At 36.1% G+C, this 8,865-nt stretch overlaps 1 long non-coding RNA gene across 1 annotated transcript; it reads left to right on the forward strand.

Annotated features, from left to right (window-relative positions):
- The first annotated feature begins 4,052 nt into the window (after nt 1-4,052).
- LOC121264016 lies at nt 4,053-5,007 on the forward strand. The gene is made up of 2 exons (XR_005940438.1): nt 4,053-4,168; nt 4,791-5,007. It is a non-coding gene; the product is annotated as an uncharacterized LOC121264016 (long non-coding RNA).
- Nucleotides 5,008-8,865: the final 3,858 nt, after the last annotated feature.

Genomic DNA, 8,865 nt, shown 5'->3' on the forward strand with positions numbered 1-8,865 from the left:
CTCATTTCTGGGGATTTCAACATTATTCGGGTAGATTCTGAACGTCGAGGAGGTAGACATAGATCGCCTCTAGCAATGAAAGAGTTTAATTCTTTTATTGATTCGGTGGGATTATTAGAAATGGGGTCTTTTAGCAATTCTTTTTCATGGTGTAATGGTCAATCTGGCTTGTCGCGTAGCTGGGCGAGATTAGACAAATCCTTAATGAACTCGACAGCTATTGTGAATTTTCCAAGTGCGCACATGCAATATTTACCTCGGACCAACTCCGACCATGCTCCAATGATAATATGGATGGAAAAGGTGATGGCTCGATATAGTTTCTCCTCTTTTAAATTCTAACAAATGTGGATTTCTCATGAAACGTTTTTTGATTGCGTAAAAAAAACTTGGCTAGATGATGATATTAATGATAAGGGGTTGTTTAGACTGGTTTGGAAGCTTAAAAAAACTAAGGGATGTTTGAGTGCATGGAATAAAACATCCTTTGGGCGAACAGACCTTAATATAAATTTTCTAGAGACTCGTATTGAAAATCTAGAGGAAGCCTTACAACATGGGTACTCAGAAGGTGATGAAAGTGATTTATTGATTTCTCAGTTGGAGTTAAATGTCTGGCAACAAAGGGAATCCATTCAGTTAGCTCAACAATGCAAACAAAACTAGTTGTCGAATGGTGATCCTAATATTCAGTTCTTCCGAGCCTTGAAGAGTCAGAATAACACTATGGTGCATGAGATATCTCTTCCGGATGGTCGTCAGCTTATTTTTCCAGAAGACATTCACAATGAGGCTGTGAATTATTTTGCGGACTTTCTTGCTTTCGAACCTGGTAGTCAGCTCCCGGTTTTGTCTCATTTGGTAAGTCCGGTGTTCTATGAAGCTGACACTATTGATTTTTGTAAGCTCCCTTTAATCCAAGAAATAAAAGAGACTATCTTCTCTATCTCGGTGGACAGTAGTCCAGGTCCGGATGGATTTGGCTTGGGTTTTTTCCGTTCTTGTTGGGATATTGTTGGTAAAGATGTTGTCGATGCGATACAAGATTTCTTTAAAGGTACCACTCTTCCGAGGTACTATTCGGCTACGTCTTTGGTTCTTATTCCGAAGGTAGATCATCCAACGGGTTTTGATAAGTTCAAACCTATTAGTTTGTGCACCGTGATGTATAAGGTTTGTTCCAAAATTTTGGTTAGACGTCTTTCGCCTTTTCTCTCTAAGTTTATTTCTCCAGAGCAAGGTGCTTTTATTTCTAGAAGAAGCATTTTGATAATATAAGTTTGACTCAGGAAATGATTCACAGTATTAATAAGCCTCATCGAGGGGGCAATCAAAAATTGATATTGCCAAGGCTTATGATAGCATCAACTGGGATTTTCTTTTACATCTGCTTAAACACTTAGGTTTCTCGGAAATGGCCTGTGGTCTTATAAATCAATGTGTTCGTTCTCCATGGTTCTCGGTAGTGATGAATAGAGTTTCTAAAGGTTTTTTCCCAACTGGCCGAGGTTTACGCCAAGGTGATCCGATCTCGCCATATCTCTTTATTATGGTGGAGGAGATTCTTTCATGCATGATTAAGAAAACCTTTCGGGACGGCAAGATATTGGCTTTCTATCACCCTCGAGGTAGGCCTATTTCTCTCATCTTCTTTATGCCAATGATATTGCAATTTTTGCAAATGGGAATAAAGCTTCTATGAAGTCGATCAATGAGATTTTAGAGCTTTATGAAAATTGGTTGGGCCAAATAGTGAGTAAAGCTAAATTTTCTATTATTTTTTCCAAGAGGATTTCTTTGCATAGGAGAATATCTATTCTTAGTATTACTGGCTTTGTGTACTCTACCATTCAAGTATCTCGGCATTCCTATTATATCTGGAAGACTTAAGGCTGTTCATCTTGATGATCTGGTGAGCAGGATTCGACGCCGAGTAAGGGGTTGGCAAAATAAGTTTTTATCTAATGGGGATCGACTATTACTTATTAAACATATTCTTGCTAGTATTCCCATTCACACTCTCTCTCTTATTCATGCTCCTTCGTCAGTTCTAACCATGATTCAAAAATGTATGTCGAATTTTTTTTTGGTGCTTAGAGAGGGCAAACCAAAGAAACATTGGTGTTCTTGGCAGTTTATTAGCAAGCCTTGTCAAGAGGGAGGGTTAGGTATAAAGGACCTCAAAGAGGTTCAAAAATCTCTTCATACGAAGTTTGCTTGGAAAGTCCTTAAGGAGAACTCATTGTGGTCGAATTTCTTTTAGGGCAAATACATAAAAGATAATCATATTTCTCTTGTCAACCAGGCGAAAGGAAGTAGTTTTTGGAAAAGTATTATGTCCTGTATGCCGGAGGTTCTACAAAATTCCAAATGGAAACTAAAGGATATTTCCTTTTGGAGGGACAATTGGCTTGAGGAGGGCTTGCTTTGTGAAATATTTCCAATTTCTGATTGTTCGAAGCTGAGAGTGAAGGATTGTAGAGTGGAGTCTGGTTGGGATGTATCTTTGATTCAAAGATTAATTGGGGAGATACATTCGGCTGCTATTCTTAATACTCTTTACAATGCTAAAGCAGGGGAAGACATTTTAGTGTGGACAGGTAACTCTGATGATAAATTCTCTACTCACAATGCGTTGGACATTTTGAGAGTTCGATCTCCTAAGGTACAGTAGTCGCACTGGGTTAGGAATTCTATTTTACCTCATAATATTTCTGTTATTATTTGGAAGGCTCTTAATTTTTCGTTAAGTGTTGATGATCGGTTGAGAAATGTGGGCACTCATATTGTCTCCAAATGTGATTGCTGTGTTAATGGCAGCTATGAAGATCAAAACCATGTTTTTGCAGGTGGTGATTTTGCTCGAGTGATATGGAAGAAAGCTGCGGTGCTTGTTGGTTTGAATTATGTGCCTTGGCAAGATTGGCATAACACTATTTCTATGTGGTTCGGTAAGGCGTCCAAACGTTCTCAATTTGGCCAACTCTTGGGAATTATTCCTATGATTATCACTTGGCGACTCTGGCTTCAAAGATGTAAATGTCGTATGGAAGGTCTCTACAGCTCTATTAATGCAGCTTGGAGGGAGATTTTATATTGGATTGGACGAGTGGGTGAAAAATTGAAAGCAGGTACAATCCCTATTTCTCATGATGATGAGGTTATCTTACAAACTCTCAAGATTCCTATTAAACCACCGAAAACAAAATTTATGAGCATTGTCAAGTGGCATAAACCTATTCAAGATCATGTGAAGCTAAATGTGTATGGCAGCTCATTAGGTAATCCAGGTCGTTCAGGTGCTGGAGGGGTAATAAGAGATCATAGTGGGAAGTTGATTAGATGTTTTGCGAAACATATTGGCCTCGGATCTAGTAACTATGCTAAAGGGATGTGGCTCCTCTTTGGATTACGGATTGTAAAAAGTCTGAATTTAGTTAATGTTGATATTGAGCTTGATTCTATGGTTGTTTTCCAGTGGGTGCTAAAATCTCATTGTGGTCTATGGTATTTTGAAGATTTTTGGAAAGAGATTCTTGAGATTCTTGGTACATTGAACTATTCTATTTCTCATGTGTATAGACAAGGCAATGCTCCTGTGGATTTTTTGGCTTGGATGGGTTCAGATGGTAATAGTATTATATGGGAGGATTTCTCTTTACTCCCTCATTTACTAAAAGGAATGTTGAAGATGGACAAAATGGGTCTTCCTCATGTTAGATTTGCTTAATTCTGGTTGCTTTCTTGTAATATTTTGTTGCTCTTGTTGGTTCTTGGTTATATTTTTTTTTACACTTGGGTTTTGGGAGTTCTTTTATTCCTATCTTGTAGCCCCCCAAGTGTGTTGTTATTTCCACTATTTTCCTCTGCCATAAGTGAGGGTTTATGAATAAAATTGAGGAGGGGTCACTCTTGGACATGTGGCCCCAACTCTTCCTTTAAAAAAAAAAGAAAAATAAAAGTAAACTTTGCCACGTAAGCAACTCTATCGAAAGTTGGATGAAACTTGTCACACCAAAATAATATTCATAAACCCAACGGGTTTCTCTTATCAAACTTCATTGTTCTATTTCATCCATCAAGCCGCTGTAGCTCTTATCACACCCAAATTCCGTCGGTTGGGAGTTGGTTATCACCGTTGTCTGCCATCCCCATAGCCACTTACATGGTAATCTTCTAATTTCTATTTTTTCGTATGGGTTTGTATATTGCAAAATTTAAGTCTCCATCCCTGCAGTGATTTCGTATGGGTCTGTATATCGCAAATTTGAAGTGCCCATCCCTGCCTTGATTTTGTTTGGGTCTGTTAGCTTACTTGATTTCATTTGGGTTTGTCAAAATGAAAAAAAAAAAAAAATCTTTTGGATTTGTCAGTTTATGTGAACGAGAGAAATATAAAAAGAGTTCTTGTTTAAATGGGAAAAAAAAAGAGTTTGTTTGGGTCTATCGGTTTATGTGAAGGAGATAAATATATGGCAGTGGCATGCCCCTAATCAGAAAGTTCGTTTAGCTTCAGTTCCATTTTACTTGATAAATGAGAAAGTAGAGAAAGTTTATGCCATTGAATGCTTGATAATAATTAAACTAACGCCAAGAAATGCTTTGTTTCAGTTTTCAATCCTTTTTGTTATTTTTTTATCCGACAACATATCGCAAAATTTGGATTTTTAGTGAAGTTACTTAAATGCAGTATGAAATTTTTTGTTGTCCTTTGTTATGTTATGGATAGTTAATTTAACCTATTTTTACTGTAAAGTTAATTTAACCCCTCTTTATTTTGATATGACAAGGAAGAACGCAGTAGATTGTGAGCTTTGAAGAGTGGAATGGGTTGAAGGTTTGAAGAGTGAAGTGGATTGAAGCTTTGCTACTTTTCTTTCATAGTCTTTAATTGAGAGTGGATGTAATTGGGAGTGAATGCCTTGGTGCTTTATGTAAATCTGAATGTTATGAAACGATCAAGAGCTTTATTTATTATTCAATGTAATGCCGAATGTTTCGAAGCTATCTTTTTATGTGACTGTCTTGATATGGTATTTTTTATGATTTGAAGCTTTGCTATCCAAATTGTGTTCGAAACATCTATAGCTAACATTTTCATAACATGTCCAAAAACAGGTACAAAAAGAATACAACATTTACTATTTATATAAAAAGAACAACATTCAACATTTTCATTACATTCAGTTGGAAAAGAGATTAACATTCAATATTTTCATTACATTTAGCTGGAAAAAAGATTACAACATTCACCACATGTCCATTACATTCATTACATTCGCCACCACATGTTCATTACAATAAAAGTAACCCATGACAACAACAATACTTTCAAGGTTCTACTATACTTCTTCTCTATTGCTTTAAATTTGACTTGCTCAATCGCAACACGTTCATGAAGTACCATCTTATTCATTCGTTGCGCTAACTCCAACGTTATCTTATAGCAATATGACAAAATAGAAAGATTCGACTGAAGTGAATTGGATGCATGGTAAATTTGCCTCACAACAGGGAGCTGAAAAGCTTCATTCTTCATCCCCTTTTAAGCACGTACGTTAATACACAGTTGACATAGGCTGCATATGGCTGGTGGGTGCTAGATCTTAATGGCCCTTTTCCAAACACAAAAAACAATTATCATGTGGTAGAGCTTCATGTGAACATAAAAACTAAAGCACTCTAACCAAAAACAACTTCTTCACACAAAATAAATAAATAAATAAATAAAATGTTGTATTGCTCCCCCTGGTTTGCAAAGCTAGTAATAAAAAAGATATAAAGGATAGTGATCGATTCAAAATATTGATCAAGGTGCTTACAGGATTGCTAAGGGCTATTTTGTATCTTGCACGTATAATAAGACAAACATTGTGTTTGTAGGCAGTAGTTATCTCAGTTAGTAAAAGCTAAGACTTTTATTCATAAAAGCTAAGACTTTTATTTAAAAGCAAGTATAAACTTCAGAAGACCCCTACCCAATAAAATATACATGAGTTATGTTAGTTTACAAATCTTATATGCATCACTAATTCTTTCTAGGACCCTTGCATTATATTCAAAACAAAGAATCAAAATACCAATACATATTAAAAAGTCTCTGTTTGTGGCGGATTTCTATGTCATGGGTCATGTAAAGTGTCACAACAGAGTGTAAAGTGGGTCGTCTTTTTCAAATAAGGGGACATACAGCTCATAAGCATTTTGGGTAAATATTGGTAGCTCATTTTCAGGATTAAAAAACTCTAGCTTTTCATCCAATACCTCATTTGAGCTTTTCTTCAAACATCTATTGTGCTTTCCTTTTAATTCATCATTGTAGCTTCATCTCAACCATTGCAATTCCTAAATACAAACATTCAACACAACAACTTCTTACATTCCTTGCATTCCTTTATTAAAACAAAGCATTCCCTTATATGAACACAACCCAACCCATCAATGCAAAAATGGATCCACTCTCAGTCTTTCATACGTACACAGTGCAAAAATAGAGTGCATGGGTTGCGCTATGGATGTAACAATTTCAACTTGGATGCCTTGGTGCCAATGCTAGATTACCTCTTAGAATGTGCCATCTTCAATATGGTCCGGAAGAACAAGAAATTGCAGAGCTAAAAGGTGGGCTGCGGAGATGAGTGTGGGCGAGGGTGTTTGAAGAGTTTTGTCATGAGGTGGGTGAGGGTGGGCGAGGGGAATGAAGGGGACAATGAGATCTGAAGTGAGAGGTATTTCTTGCTAGGGTGCGGTCACATTGCAGCTCAAATGGAAAGCCTACGTGGCACTAATCTATTGGAAGGCTATTTTTTTGGGGTAAACGGCAGGACCAGTTATAAGATTTTCTCATATACATATACATATATATATATGTGTGTGTGTATATATATATATAGTACATGATTAACCCAATCCACTATAATGGTCGGTACTACCGCATCATACGATTCTAAATGCATGAAATTATTTTATTTGCAAGTGGACTACAAAGAATATATATTTTATATTGTTGGCATTATAAAATTTATTTCATAATGAAATTCTAATTAAATTTAATAAGGTACTAGAGAATATATTTATATACTATTAAAAATATAATACAAATAATTAAATTTACATCTTCTCGATCATCATCTTAAATTTTTAGATAAATGATAATTTCACACACACATATATACACACACGACCTTGTAAATATATATTTGTCATATGATAGTAGCTAGTTATAAGCTAAATAACTAAAAGTAAACGTGACTTGTATATGTTGAAATCAAGCTAGGTACGTACTAGTGACAATCCGCGTCACCAAGCACATAAACTGATGATTTTCTTCTTTTTTATCTCTGATTTTGCTTAAAAAGAGCAGTGAGTGATCAGGCCGGGAAAAAGCAAGTTCACACACATGATCATCGTTTATTGGATATCTTTTTTAAGAAACCCTCAACGTTTTAATCATTCTGCTTCTTATTTATTCCCCCACTTTTGGGCAGATCACGCGCATGATGATCGGTCTTTCTGATAGATCTTATCCGTACGTCTCGATCGAGGTTTTCTTTGTCCCATGATTTTGGCAGTATATATACTTTTTGTTTAATTCTCAAGATGATGATAGATAATGATGAGCGCATCATATAATTATATGCAGATAGAACAGAATCTTGCAATGTGATACATATGACATTAATTATGGGCATGAAGGAATTTCTACCATGAATACGCGGTAGTGCTTGTGAATTAATGCATGTTTTCCCAAATGTGAACAAAAACATGCCAAGGTCGCGCCGTTGAAATAAATATATATGGGCATGCATCCATGCACATCATCATCATGTCCTATTACATGCCAGCTAGTAAAGTAGTACTTGATCTGCAAACGTAAGTAAAACATGAGGTGTATTAGTGTGTGTATATATATCATCCGTGTCTGTGCACGTTCTACGTTTTAAAGGCTAATAAATCAATTCATTTGGGTCAAACTTAATAATAACTCTATACGTACATGATATGATAAGCACTGACTGGCCTTTTAAAGAAGCAGTAGTATTTATTAAGCGTGGGCTGCAGGCCTGACTATTTACCTTGCCTCCGCATGGTGGGGCGGGTAATCACTTTTCGCCCATGCTGGGACGGGCCTCCTACTCCGCATATAGGGCCCTTAACGGGAGCAGGTGGCGGGGAGGGCCCAATCCCACCCCATCCCGCCCCGCCCTCGCCTATATTTATATATATTATTATATATATATATATATATATATAAACATAAATATATATTACAATTTATTAGATTTGTTTATAAAATATATATTGATAAATTTTAAAACTACATAATTTAAAAGTTAATATACTATACTTTACATAAAATATACACTAGTAAATTTAACAATTACATAGTTTTTAAATTATAGTCATATTTACAAAATTTAAATTTGTAATTTAGTTCTAAAAATATATTTTTAATTACTTTTACACTTAGAAATAATTTTTAAACCAGGTAAATGTAGTATTTTTTTTTAAGTAGATGCTCAATCCGCCCCGCACCCCACCTACTGGGGTGGGGTACCCTGCCCCACATCTCAGGGGTGGGAGACAGGGGTGAAAACCTCACCCCTCGCCCCATGCAGGGAAGGTGTGGCCCTGCCCCGTAAGGGGCGGGTAGCACCTTTAGCATTTATGGCACAATATTAATTAATATGGCAGCAAAATATAGCAATGGAATGTTTTATGATAATAGTGAACTATATTATACGTACGTCCAGCTTGTAATACTCATGAAAGCATTTTTCGAATAAAGGATAAAGGGAGCAAAACTCATGATTCTTCTTCTTCTTCTTTTTAATTTTCTTCCTCAATTTGTGAATATCAAGTTTT

The sequence above is a fragment of the Juglans microcarpa x Juglans regia genome, chromosome 5D (assembly GCF_004785595.1).
Source record: "Juglans microcarpa x Juglans regia isolate MS1-56 chromosome 5D, Jm3101_v1.0, whole genome shotgun sequence".
Classification (NCBI taxonomy): Eukaryota; Viridiplantae; Streptophyta; class Magnoliopsida; order Fagales; family Juglandaceae; genus Juglans; species Juglans microcarpa x Juglans regia.